The 14,906-nt window shown below is 42.5% G+C and overlaps 1 protein-coding gene across 22 annotated transcripts in view; it reads left to right on the forward strand.

Annotated features, from left to right (window-relative positions):
* The window catches only part of SARNP (SAP domain containing ribonucleoprotein), a 70,742-nt gene that overhangs the window by 34,315 nt on the left and 21,521 nt on the right, over positions 1–14,906 (forward strand). The window lies entirely within an intron of this gene.

Below are 14,906 nucleotides of genomic sequence, written 5' to 3' on the forward strand. Positions count from 1 at the left end.
ATGACTTTGTTTACTACATGCTGTGTGAGGTGATTGGTTCCCTAGAGCATAGTTGCCTTGGAGTTTTGCAAGGCACATTGGATAAAATTATAAGTATTTTTCTATTTGCCTAAGGCAGGTGGCCTTTTAATCTTTGTTGTTTAGAACAGGAACATGTTTCTTGGTTGTCAAAGTGGTGGCAGGGTATTTGAAACCAGAAAAACCATAATTTAAGAAAAAAATAATTATATCCAACTTCAGTATAAAAGTATTTAGCTCTCTAGAAAGCCATTGGAAGAAACTTACCTGACATTGGTTATATATTTTGCTTAGGAAAAAACTAAACACTAAAAGTAATCATTACTGTGCAACTATGGAACACTTGTGTACAACTTTGTTCTGTCTTTCTTTCATTTACTTTTTTTTTTTTTTTTGAGACCAAGTTTTGCTCTTGTTGCCCAGGCTGGAGTGCAATGGCACAATCTCCACTTACCTTAACCTCCGTCTTCCAGGTTCAAGCGATTCTCCTGCCTCAGGCCCCCAAGTGGCTGGGATTACAGGCATGTGCCACCACACCCAGCTAATTTTTGTATTTTTAGTAAAGGTGGGTTTTTTTCCATGTTGGTCAGGCTGGTCTCAAACTCCTGATCACCTCCGCCTCCCAAAGTGCTGGGATTATAGGCATGAGCCACCGTGCCTGGCTGCCTGGCTAGTTTCTTAAATCTTTTTTTAGAGAAGAGGTCTCCCTATGTTGCCCAGGCAAGTCTCAAACTCCTAGCCTCAAGCCATCCTCCTGCCGTGGCCTCCCAAAGTGCTGGATTATAAGTGTGAGCCACTGCACCTAGCCTGGGTTATCATTTTTTATATTAACCGGAAATATAGCATCAGGTCTGTGTGCCTAGCATGATGCTGAGATCATAGGTGCTCAGTGGGAATACTTGCTCATTTATGTGAAGTAAGAAAAAATTGGGAATTGAGAGGCAGAATATGTGATTCTTAAGCCACATGCAGCTTAATTGAGAAGGGCTATTATAAACCAAAGGTCACTTGTGTTCTCCAAGGTGGCCGAGGGGAAGGGTGTCTTGGATCTGCAGCCCTAGTTCTTACCTGTCTTCTCCTCTTTTATATGAGGGCTAGGTATCTGAGAACCCAAGCAGTAACTTCACACCATCTTCTAGGGAATTGTCTGTGTATTCCTTCAGAATTTACAAAGTTGAACATTGTATCTCTTACTACATAGCTCATATTACACATTCCTGAGAATAATTTGTCCATCAGTGCTATGCTGTATACCTGCGTTGTTTTTATAGTATTTCATTACAGGAATATCAGGTCTTTCTCTTCCCTTTCCTAGAATTTTTCTCTGTCTTTGACCTGTTTTCATTTTTAGTCCACAGTAGGCTTAGTAAAACAGATACATTTATTAACTTTGTGACTTTGAACAAATTACTGAACTTCTTTGATCCTCCTCTGTAAGACTTAGAGCGATAACTACCAACCTGGTTATGAAGAGTAAATAATTGGATACAGAGCCAGTTGTAGTGGCTCATGCCTGAAATCCCATTATTTTGGGAGGCTGAGGTGGGAGGATTAATTGAGCCTGGGAGTTTGAGGCTGCATTGAGCCATGATAGTGACATTGCACTCTGGCCTGGGTGACAGAGTAAGAGCCTGTCTTTTTTTTTTTTTTTTGAGACAGGGTCTTGTTCTGTTATCCAGGCTGGAGTACAGTGGTTCGATCTCAGCCCACTACAACCTCTGCCTCCTGGGTTCAAGTGATTTTCCCACCTCGCCCTCCTGAGTAGCTAAGAATGTGGGAGTGTACCACCAGGCGCAGCTGATTTTTGCATTTTTAGTAGAGGTGAGGAGGTTTCTTCATGTTGCCCAGGCTAGTCTAGAACTTTTGACTTCAGGTGATCCACCCACCTTGGCCTCTTAAAGTGCAGGGATTACAGGTGTGAGCCACCACACGTGGCCTAGACTCTGTCTTTAAAAAAAAAAAATGTATACAGTATTTGAAATTACCTAATAGTGATACTTTGATCCTCAATAAATGTTAGTTTTCTTCCTTTTTTCTTAGTTCAGTTCTGTTGGTAAATTGGCTTTATGGCCTTAAAGTCAGTAATTAACTTGTATCAGTTTTAGTTTTAGTTGATCATTGATGAAATTTCAGCTCCCCTTATAAGTCTCTGGAAGGTTGTAATATAATAATGGTAATTGGCAGAACTCTGGCTATGAGCTTCCTTCTCTAATAACATTGATTGTCAATGTGTATAGCATATTTTTTATTTGCGTATGTGCTAGAGTAGTGCTTCTGAAATTACTGTGGCAAAAAACTAGTTTTAAAAATTTATTATTGCAGAGTGATACTTTTATAAAATACAATTAAAATGCTACAACAGTATTAAATTATTCTGAAAGTTTCTAAACATTTTCAATTTCTGGACTTTACAAACTAGTAAGAAAGAGTTTGAAACCTAGCACCAGGAGGCAGGCTAAGTAGAACTTTATTAGAATATATATGGTTTCCAGGGACTACTTCACTTGGAAATTTTTTTCTTTTTTAGACAGAGTCTCTCTTTGTCACCCAGGCTGGAGTACAGTGATACCATCTTGGCTCACTACAACCCCTGCCTATGGGTTCGAGCAGTTCTCTTGCCTCAGCCTCCCAAGTAGGTTAAACACTGAAAGTAATCATTACTGTACCACTGTGGAACACTTGTGTACAACTTTGTTCCATCTTTCTTCCATTTAGGTTACTTGTGTTTTTTTAATCTTTTTTTTTTTTTTTTTGAGACTGAGTTTCACTCTTGTTGCCCAGGCTGGAGTGCAATGGCACAATCTCGGCCCACCGCAACCTCCGTCTTCCAGGTTCAAGCGATTCTCCGGCCTCAGGTGCCTGAGTAGCTGGGATTACAGGCATGTACCACCACACCCAGCTAATTTTTGTATTTTTAGTAAAGATGGGGTTTTTCCATGTTGGTCAGGCTGGTTTCAAACTCCTGACCTCAGGTGATCCACCAGCCTTGGCCTCTGAAAGTGCTGAGATTATAAGTGTGTGCCACCATGCCCAACTAATTATTTGCATTTTTAGTAGAGATGGGTTTCACTATGCTGGCCGGACTGGCCTTGAACTCCTGACCTTGTGATTCACCCACCTCAGCATCCCAAAGTGCTGGGATTACAGGTGTGAGCCATTGCACCCAGCCGGTTTGTGGCTTTTTGAGATGTCCTCTTTGAGTATAGATCTTATTTATGTTTGTAAATCTCAATTTTCAGAACCATCCTAATTTAAACAGTTTGGTTTATTTTGTCCCATAAACGATCAGTGTCCCAGAAATGCTGATGTTTTGCTGTCTAGACCAGCACTGCCCAATAAAACTTACTTTACAAAGCCATTTGTGGCTAGTGGCTACTGTATTGGACAACTTATATCTAGCTTATATCTCCTACACAGCTTTCATAAATAATTGTAGAAAATATAAGCCATTTCAGAGTAAATCTATGAAAGGAGCAAAGTTGGAGGAAAAGGGAGTAAGAAATAAGAAAAGTAAGGATTTTTTTTTTTCTAGAACTTAGTGTACTAGTTCTGCATCCTGGAATTGAAGCTGGGTACATTGTCTGGTGAGAGTTGCCTAGTTCTTGCGGTTAACTACTTATCGCCACAATGAGTTGCTACCTAGAGTTTGTTTGACTGGTTGACGTTAGTGACAAGGTTAAGTTTGTGTTTACGGAACTGCCAGATGAGCATACTTTAAAATTTTTTTTTGAGACGGAGTTTCACTCTTGTTGCCCAGACTGGAGTGCAATGACACGATCTCGGCTCACTGCAACCTCTGCCTCCCAGGTTCAAGCGATTCTCCTGCCTCAGCCTTCCAAATAGCTGGGATTACAGGCATGTGCCACACCTAGCTGATTTTTACATTTTTAATAGAGATGGGGTTTCTCCATGTTGGTTAGGCTGGTCTCGAACTCCCATCCTTAGGTAATCTGCCTGCCTCTGCCTCCCAAAGTGCTGGGATTATAGGCATGAGCCACCATACCTGGCCAGATGAGCATACTTTTGTCCACCTCATCCTGGGATTCTGGGTTCCAGCGTAGCCTTCTATATAATTTGGTCACTTGTCTTTAAGTTGGGTAATTGTCTAGGCACAGATTTTATTCAGTTAGATGTGGTGCAAATAGTGGAGGTTAGCAAGTAGTGTAGCCTTTTCTCTATCCAGTATTCTAAACAAGACAATGAGAAACCCACTTTTTGTCATCTCATTGCACAGGGTTTATCTGCTTTATCCAACTTGTGACCCTGCTTGTTTGCTGATTTCTCTTTAGTGGACTTGGCTACTACTGATCAATGTAGTATATGAATAAAGAGAGGAAGTATGTGAGAGCTAATTGAGGTATGGATTGAATAATGTTTATGATTGATTTCTTTTTTACTCTTTTTTTTTTTAGAGATAGGGTCTCACCATGTTACCCAGGCTGGTCTCCAACTCCTGGGCTCAAGTGATCCTCCTGCCTCAGCCTCCCAAAGTGCTGGGATTACGGGTGTTAGCCACTGTGCTCAGCCTGATTTTTTTTTTTCTAAATTGTCACAATCTTCTCATTTTCTCTTCATATTTTAGATTTATGGCTTGAGCATATTACAGATTTAAGGAACCCGAGTCTCTGCTATTTTTCCTAGGCTCACTTTTGCATAACTGTTTATATATTTCAGTTTTCAGCTCCGCTAGTATACTGTACACATGTCAGAACTATACAGAAATGTAAAGAAATCTCTCTCCCTCCTCCCCACAGCCTCCCCTAAATCATCATCTCCTTTTCCCTCTGCCCAAGAAAAGCCTGTTCGTTCATGTTTCTAGCTCAAGTCTCAATGAATAGAATCCTGTTGGTTTAGGCTAATGGAAAGTGACAGGGCAAAGAATGGCATTGGTATTTACAGACATATTTTACATAAGAGGCTGTAAATTGTCCCTTTCAACTCTTTGGACCATTTGAGGATAGAGTGGCATGCCTTTTCTCATAAGCCTCATGGTGATTGTGGACTAATAAACCTCCCACACCCCTCTAGCAAAAGAAAACTCAGATAAATAACATCTACCTGGTTTGTTCTGATTGGTCATCAGCTAGGTTTTCTGTTTTCTGCTTGACTGGTTGTTCTGTCTCTTATCTGTTTGCCATGCCTCCCAAGAGAAATAGTGTTTGGGTCAGTGCTATTAGTGAAGGACAGAACTTAGCCTGGCACATAGGAAACCTTTTTTTTTTTTTTTTTTTTTTTTGAGACAGGGTCTCACTCTTGTCACCCAGGCCGTAGTGCAGTGGCACAGTGACAGCTCACTGTAGCCTCAACCTCCTAGGCTCATGTGATCCTCCTGCCTCAGCCTCCTGAGTCGCTGGGACTATGGGCATGCACCACCACACCCAGCTAATTTTAGTTTTTTTTGTAGTATTGGGGTTTCACCATGTTGCCCAGGCTGGTCTTGAACTCCTGGACTCAAGCAATCTGCCAGCCTCAGCCTCCCAAAGTTCTGAGGTTACAGGTGTGAGCCACTGCACCTGGCCAGAAACTCATCTTTGAAAGGAGTGAAGCCTGGGTAACACAGTGAGACCTGGCCTTCTATAAAAAGTAAAAACAAATTAGCCAGGTGCAGTATGGCACATGCCTGTGGTCCTGGTACTTAGCAGACTGCGATGGGAGAATTGCTTGAGCCCAGGTGGTGGAGACTGCAGTGAGCCATGTTCATACCACTGCACATCAGCCTGAGTGATGGAGTGAGACCCCGTCTTCATAAAAAAATTTAAAAAAGAAAGAAAAGAGTGAGAGATGGATAGAGGGAATAAAGCCAGGTCAGTTAATATGTTTGTAGTCAGAGGATACCAGTTTTGGTAAAAACTAAGTCTGGGCTTAGTGCTGTAGTATTAACTGCTGTGCTGATTTGAATGGAGTGGTTTTTTTTTTCAAATGTTGGCACCCTTGGGAATGAAAAACTTCATACTTTTAGGACATTATAAGAAATCCATCTACAGAGATATTTAAAAAACAAAATAAGTCTAATCCCAGGCACTAAGCAGAAAACTGGAATGTGGTTGATACTCTTCTCCTTCCCCAGGAATGTGAGCGGGTATATGTTACTGATTCTTGATTACTAGTAGAAGGTACAAGCATCTTTTATCCCTATCGACCTTAGTATATCTTCTTTTTTTTTTTTTTTTGAGATGGAGTTTTGCTCTTGTTACCCAGGCTGGAGTGCAATGGCATGATCTTGGCTCACCGCAACCTCCGCCTCCTGGGTTCAGGCAATTCTCCTGCCTCAGCCTCCCGAGTAGCTGGGACTACAGGCATGTGCTACCATGCCCAGCTAATTTTTTGTATTTTTAGTAGAGACGGGGTTTCACCATATTGACCAGGATGGTCTCGATCTCTTGACCTCGTGATTCACCCGCCTCGGCCTCCCAAAGTGCTGGGATTACAGGCTTGAGCCACCGCGCCCGGCTCTTTTTTTTTCTATTAGAATATTACCAGGGTTTTTCTACTTATAGCCCTTCATATAGATAACTGTCCTAAAGAATTATCTTAAGGCCAGTAAACCCTGAAGGATACTTTTCCTGGATTTATGATTTTTGCCACCCTTCTTTCCTGATGGGTATGGTCTGTGTTAGCATGGTGTCACAATATAAAAGGTTTAGGCTGGGCACAGAGGCTCACACCTTTAATTCTAGCTCTAGTACTTTGGGGTATCACTTGATCCCAGGAGTTCGAGACCAGCCTAGGCAACATAATAAGACCCTTTCTCTAACACAAAATAAAAATAGCCATGCATGGTGGTGAGTGCCTGTAGTCCTAGTTCCTTGAAAGGCTGAGGTGGAAGCATTGCTTGAGTCCAGGAGGTCAAGGCTGCAGTAAGCCATGATAGCACCACTGGATTTCAGCCTGGGCAACAAAGCAAGTCCCCACCTGAACAACAAAAAATAATATAAAAAGGTTGAAAAGAAACCATGCCTCTACCAACAGTCTTCTTGTTGATGAAACTGGTGACTAGAATATTCTTGGGTAGTTGCAGTGATAATTTTCATGAGCCTTTTGTATTACATTTTTTAATCACCATTGATAGGAGATGAACCACTTCATAGTGAGAGAGATATTGGACCTGCCTTGTTTTTGAGGAGCTTGTCACTCAACTGTATTGAGGTACCAAAAAGGAAGTTGATACAAAGTCAATTCAAAATACAGAAGGGCACCAGTCTTCTAGCATACAGATTTCACTGTAGCTAAATGAAGGCAGGCTGTTTTCAGTTCACTCTGTTCTGGAGAGCCTATTGTCTTCTAGAGATAGAAGATCATACAGCAGTCCTCCCTTATTTGTGGGTATGCTTTCTGTTGTTTTAGTTACCCTTGGTCAACCACAGTCCTAAAATATTAAATGGAAAATTCTAGAAACAGTTTATAAGTTTTAAATTGCACACTGTTCTGAATAGCATGATAAAATCTTGCCCTGTCCTGCTTGGGTATGTGAATCATTCCTCTGTCAAGCATATCCCTACTACTTCCCCATTAGAGCAATGCTTGTGTTGAAGTAACTGTTATTTTCCTTAATATTAGCCCTAATGCACACGAGTAGTGATGCTGGCATATTGTTGTAATTTGTTACAATTTTTTTTTTTGAGATGGAGTTTTACTTTTGTTGGCCAGGCTGGAGTGTAATGGCACGATCTCAGCTCACTCCAACCTCTACGTTGCAGGTTCAAGTGATTCTCCTGCTTCAGCCTCCCAAGTAGCTGGGATTACAGGCTTTTGCCACTATGCCCAGCTCTTTTTTTGAGACGGAGTTTTGCTTTGTCACCCAGGCTGGAGTGCAGTGGTGCTATCTCGGCTCACTGCAACCTCTGCCTTCTGGGTTCAAGCAATTCTCCTGCCTCAGCCTCCCGAGTAGCTGGGATTACAGGCATGCACCACCATACCCAGCTGATTTTTTTTGTATTTTTAGTAGAGTCGGGGTGTCACTATATTGGCCAGGCTGGTCTCGAACTTCTGACCTTGTGATCCGCCTGACTTGGCTTCTCAAAGTGCTGGGATTATAGGCATGAGCCACTGCGTCCAGCTGTGTTTTTATTTTGAGGCAAGGTCTTGCTCTCTTGCTCAGGCTGGAGTTCAGTGGCATGATCACAGCTCATAATCTCTGCCTCCCGGGCTCAAAGGATCCTTCCATTTCAGCCTCCTGAGTAGCTGGGACTACAGGCACAAACCAATACACTGGGCTGAGTTTTTAGTTTTTTTGTAGAGACAGGATCTTACTGTATTACCCAAGCAGGTCTCAAACTCTTGGGCTCAAGCCATCTCCCACCTTGGCCTCCCAAAGTGCTGGGATTACAGGCTTGGGCCACCATTCCTAGCCTGTTCTATTTTATTATTGCTATTAATCTCTTATTGTATCTAATTTATAAATTAAACTTACAGGTAAAAACATAGTATATATTGGGTTTGGTGCTATTTGAGGTTTTCGGGGGTCTTGGCATGTATCTCCCTCATATAAGAGGGACTACTTACTGTATTATGGATTTAGAAGTTGGTCACCAACCTTCTCAGAGGGTCTGTAATTAGGTTTTGTTAGTTTAAGTATGGCTATATAAACCTTTTCTAAAGGAAGAATGATGGGGCCATGCATAGGACATTACCAACATGGAACTTTATAAACCTAAGGAACCATAAGCTATGGTGAAGAGTTTGGTAGAATATCTTTTTTTGTGGGGGAGTGGGACAGAGTGTTACTCCGTTGCCCAGGCTAGAGTGCAGTGAATGGTGCGATCTTGACCAACTGCAACCTCTGCCTCCCGGGTTCAAACGATTCTCCTGCCTCTGCTTCCTGAGTAGCTGGGATTACAGATTTCCGCCACCACACCCTGCTAATTTTTCTTTTTCTTTTCTTTTCTTTATTTATTTAATTAATTTATTTATTATTATTATTTTTTGAGACGGAGTTTCGCTCTTGTTACCCAGGCTGGAGTGCAATGGCGTGATCTCGGCTCACTGCGACCTCCGTCTCCTGGGTTCAAGCAATTCTCCTGCCTCAGCCTCCCAAGTAGGTGGGACTACAGGCATGCGCCACCATGCCCAGCTAATTTTTGTATTTTTAGCAGAGACGAGGTTTCACCATGTTGACCAGGATGGTCTCCATCTCTTGACCTTGTGATCCACCTGCCTCGGCCTCCCAATGTGCTGGCGTGAGCCACCGTGCCCGGCCTCTTTTTCTTTTTCTTTTTTTTTAAGATAGAGTCTCCGTTGCTCAGGCTGGAGTGCAATGATGCAGTCTCGGCTCACTGCAACCTCTGCCAGCTGGCTTCAAGCAATTCTCCTGCCTCAGCCTCCTGAGTAGCTGAGACCATAGGTGCACGCCACCATGCCTGGCTAATTTTTTGTAGTTTAGGTGGAGATGGGGTTTCACCATGCTGGCCAGGCTGGTCTCGAACTCCTGACTTCATGATCTACACTCCTCGGCTTCCCAAAGTGCTGGGAGTATAGGTGTGAGTCCCCACGCCTGGCCAAGTTTTGTATTTTTAGTAGGGCTGAGTTTCATCATGTTGGCCAGGTTGGTCTCAAATTTGTGACCTCGTAATCCACCTGCCTTGGCTCCCAAAGTGCTGGGATTACAGGTCTGATTGGTAGAATTTCTTTTCCCTCCCCCACTCCGTTTTTTCTTTTTGAGGTAGAGCTTTGATCTTGTCACTTTGGCTGGAGTGCAATGGCATGATTTCAGCCTGCTGCAACCTCCGCCTCCCAGGTTCAAGTAATTGTCCTGTCCCAGTCTCCCTAGTATCTGGGAATACAGGCATGCATCACTACGCCTGGCTAATTTGTATTTTTAGTAGAGATGGGGTTTCTCCATGTTAATCAGGCTGCCAAGCTCAGGTGATCTGCCTCCCTCGGCCTCCCAAAGTGCTGGAATTACAGGCATGAGCCACCAAGCCTGGTGGTAGAATATCTTTAAAGGAAGTAGGGGTAGAAAATTAGATCCCAGAATAAGTTGGAAAACTAGCCTGCTTAGTAAATTTGGGTACTATTCAAATATACTCAAGCAGCAGTGCCTAGGCTTAGTGTGAAATGTAATTCTGCATTTCTTTCTCATATACATAGGACCAAGAAAAACACAGTAGAATTGTAAGTGGAAAAAACAAGACTCAATGTAGGCTCCCTCAGCCATTGACACCTCATGATCCAAGAGCATTTGGGGGAATTTCCCTACTCCTTCATCCTGGGTTATCAGTTTTCCCAAAAATCCTTCTTCCAGTTGAAGAATTGTGTTCTTTTCAACTTGGATTAACCAGCAAAAAAAGAAGATAACTCTATGGTAGATAGAGATAGCAATTGAGAGTAGATCTCTTAGTAGATAAATTTCAGGAAAAGCTAAAACTCAACCTCATGTAGTTTTCAGGATTTCTTAGATAACATTTCTTGGAGCATTTTTAAGACTAAACAAATACTTAACCACTCCTTTACATTCCCATTTAATTCTTGATACTTTGAAAATAAATATTGGGCCTTTTCAAGGAGAGATACAATGTATAATCTTATATCTGTTTTTTTTTTTTTCTTTCTCTCTGTCTCCTTCCATTTAAGATAAAAAACATACACAACTTTCCCCAACCTGCCCAATGGAACAGACTTTGAGGGAGTAGCAAAAGGAGCTGTTTAAAGAGGAGACATGACAGACTTGGTGACTTCGCCTGTAATCCCAGCACTTTGGGAGGCCAAGGCAGGCGGATCACCTGAGGTCAGGAGTTTGAGACCAGCCTGGCCAACATGGTGAAACCCCATCTCTACTAAAAATACAAAAATGAGCTGGGTGTGGTGGCTCACGCCGGAGGCTGAAGCAGAGAATCGCTTGAACCCAGGAGGTGGAGATCACAGTGAGCTGAGATCATGCCACTGCACTCTAGCCTGGGCAACAGAGACTTGGTCTCAAAGTATAATAACAATAATAGTAATAGTAATAATAAGAGGAAATAGTGGAGGAAACTCTCTGACCTCAGTTTATCCCATCATCTGGTTCTTCATTTCTCCCTGCTGAGGAACAGAACTTGTCTTTTGTCTGTAGCACAAATACATCATCTCCCTCCCTTCCCAGTTTTCCCCACACCCACACGTCTCACTTCCTTTTATTATGATTCTTATCAATGATGTTATTATGTATGCTATTCATCTGCTGTTGAACCACTTGGTTATAGGAATTTGGAAGAGTGAAGAGACAATCGAATTTTTCTCAGTCTTGTCTAGGGCTCTTGACAGTGTTTCTAATTTCAACCAGAGAAGTAGGGGACAGGTTTTTCTTTGCTCGATTTCTCTTTCTACTGCCCCACTATTCCCTAGTCCTTCAACGCATACTTTTTACCTAGCCAATGTATGAGGAAAAAATTGGACAGGAGATGGTAGAAATATAGATTGAACATTTTCAGAGGAAGCTTTTAAAATCTAGGGAAGCAAGGTGAGATTTTTGATGCTATGTCAACATTCATGGCTGGTGCCTTGCCCTATATTTATTATAAACTGGGTATTTGGGAAAAGTTCTGTTAGATGATTAGACTTCCCTAAAGGTACATGGCTGAGGCCATTAAACTCTTGTACCTTTTAATATTATGTATTTCTTTCTGATTTCTTTCATTGAATTTGCAACTGGAGAACTTCTGGTAAAGAAATTTGGAGTAAGAAAAGCTCTTTTCTATTTCCCCTGCTCAATACCCCTCTATAAGGTCTTTGCATTCCTTCATCTAATATGTCAGAACTGATGACTTTGATAAAAAGCAAGTTGTATGCTTTCTGTGGCCCCCTGGTAGTCTTTGCCACAAAAGTAAATACACCCTGAAAGAGAAAGGAGAGCTAGATTCTGTTAAGTCTGTTTTACTTTTTAGTATGTTCAGTTGTTTTTGCCAGCCTGGTTCTTGAGATAGGCTTATTCTCTGGATGAGAGTTTTTTCTTTTGAAAGCACCACTCTTAGTACATAAGGTAAATAATTTTTAAAATTACATTATATCTGGTTGTGTATCTAATTTTCAGGTGATAGGTAGTTGGCCTGGCCTTTCTAAGTGAAACAGTATCTGTCCACACTTCGAGATACTCTCTCCGGCTGTGGTGAAATGTGAGCTCTCTGAATCCAAGTATACCCAGCCCTCTGTATCCATGGGTTCCACATCTGTGGATCAAAAGTATTTGGGGGGAAGAAAAATACAACTATAAAAAACAATACAAGTAAAACAGTATAAGACAAATATAACAGCTATTTATATAACATTTACATTGTATTAGGCATAAGTACTCTAGAGATGACTTAAAGTGTACAAGAGGATGAGCATAGGTTATATGCAAATACTATGCCTTTTTTTTTTTGAGATGGAGTTTCACTGTTGTTACCCAGACTGGAGTGCAATGGCACGATCTCGGCTCACCACCATCTCCGCCTTCTGGGTTCAGGCAATTCTCCTGCCTCAGCCTACCGAGTAGCTGGGACTACAGGCAAGCACCACCATGCCCAGCTAATTTTTGGATTTTTAGTAGAGACGGGGTTTCACCTTGTTGACCAGGATGGTCTTGATCTCTTGACCTCATGATCCATTCGCCTCGGCCTCCCAAAGTGCTGGGATTATAGGCGTGAGCCACCGCGCCCGACCTGCCTTTTTTTTTTTAAAAGATGCTGTCTTGGCCGGTTGCGGTGGCTCACGCCTGTGATCCCAGCACTTTGGGAGGCTGAGGCGGGTGGATCATGAGGTCAAGAGATCGAGACCATCCTGGTCAACATGGTGAAACCCCTTATCTACTAAAAATACAAAAAATTAGCTGGGCATGGTGGCGCGTGCCTGTAATCCCAGCAGCTCAGGAGGCTTGAGGCAGGAGAATTGCCTGAACCCAGGAGGCAGAGGTTGCGGTGAGCCGAGATCGCGCCATTACACTCCAGCCTGGGTAACAAGAGCGAAACTCCATCTCAGAAAAAAAAAAGATGCTGTCTCACTCTATGGAGTGCTGCCGTCCAGATCATGGCTCACTGTAGCCTCCTCCACCTCATGGGCTCAAATAATCCCACATCATCCCCCCCAAGTAGCTGGGACCACAGGCATACACCACCATGCCCAGCTAATTTTATTTCGCAGAGACAAGTTCTTCTTATTTTCCCAGGCTGGTCTCAAACTCCTGGGCTCAAGCAGTCCTTCTGCCTCTCAAAGTGCTTAGATAACAGGCAGAAGCTGCTGCACCTAGCCTTATGTCATTTTGTATAAAGGACTTGAACACCCAGAGATTTTGGTATATGTAGGTGGGGCAGGGGTGGTCCTGAAACCAATCCTTCTTGGGTACTGAGGGACAACTGTATATCCTTCAAAGTCTGTATGGGAGGAAATAAAGTGGTGTTGGGGAAGGAGTTTTTGGTATATGTGTATGTGATTAATTTTTGTGATAGGAAATTTTGGTTAAAAGCTCCTCATGTTGTGAGAGCTATAGCAGAATGGGAATAATATGTATGTTAATACTTGAGAGGCTAACACTTGAGTTCTTTGGGTTGGCATTGATAAGGAGAGGTAAAATTTTATACATGTGGATTCGATTAAAATTAGATTGAACAATATAGGATAGTTCATTTTCTTATGCACACACCAAAATAGCAGAGTTGCTCTTCATGACTGATAACAGAAGGAAGTCAGATCCCATAGTATTTTGGAGCTGGAAGTAGGGGTGAGGCAGGATATCAAATTGGAGATATTTTAAGGGGAATACTTGGTGGTGATGTTTGTAAATAAGCAAAGACCCATTTTTAATATAATATGAAATCTTTTGTTAAAATCTAGAAACTTTTAACTCCTTTCTTCCTCTCCCTTTCCTTTGCTACTCTTTCTTTTATTATTATTATTTTTATTTTTTGAGACAGTCTTTCTCTCTTGCTCATGCTGGAGTGCAGCAGTGTGACCTCAGCTCACTGCAACCTCTGCTTCCTGGGTTCAAGTGATTCTCCTGCCTCAGCTTCCTGAGTAGCTGGAACTACAGATATACACCACCACACCTGGCTAACTTTTGTAGTTTTGGTAGAGGCGGGGTTTTGCCGTGTTGGCCAGGCTGGTCTCAAACTTCTGATTTCAGGTGATCTGCCCACCTCTGCTTCCTAAAATGCTTGGATTACAGGCGTGAGCCACACCACTGTGCTTGGCCATCTTTTTTCATGTTTAAAAAAAAAATTAGCTTTTTAATTTCTAGAGCAGTTTCTTAGGACAGAAATAGAAATGTGTGGCCCAGCACTTTAGGAGGCCAAGGTGGGCAGATCACGAGGTCAGGAGATCGAGATCATCCTGGCTAACACAGTGAAACCCTGTCTCTACTAAAAATACAAAAGATTAGCCAGGCGTGGTGGCACGTACCTATAATCCCAGCTGCTTGGGAGGCCGAGGCAGAAGAATTGCTTGAACCCAGGAGGTGGAGGTTGCAGTGAACCAAGATCATGCCACTGCACTGCAGCCTGGGTGACAGAGTAAGACTCTGTCTACCCCCCCACCAAAAAAAGAAAAGAAATAGAAATATGTTGGCCAGGCGTGGTGGCTCACGCCTGTAATAATCCCAGCACTTTGGGAGGCCAAGGTGGGTGAATCACGAGGTCAAAAGATCGAGACCATCCTGGTAAACATGGTGAAACCCCGTCTCTACTAAAAATACAAAAATTAGCTGGGCACAGTGGCACGTGCCTGCAGTCCCAGCTACTCAGGAGGCTGAGGCAGGAGAATTGCCTGAACCCAGGAGGCAGAGGTTGCGGTGAGCCGAGATCGTGCCATTGCACTCCAGCCTGGGTAACAAGAGTGAAACTCCGTCTCAAAAAATAAAAATAAAATAAAATAAAAATATATTAAATCTGGAAATCCCTGGTAAGGAGATGTGTAACTGAGAAGATTATATTTGGAATGCTTTA

Source organism: Callithrix jacchus, chromosome 9 (assembly GCF_049354715.1).
Source record: "Callithrix jacchus isolate 240 chromosome 9, calJac240_pri, whole genome shotgun sequence".
In the NCBI taxonomy this organism is placed as follows: Eukaryota; Metazoa; Chordata; class Mammalia; order Primates; family Cebidae; genus Callithrix; species Callithrix jacchus.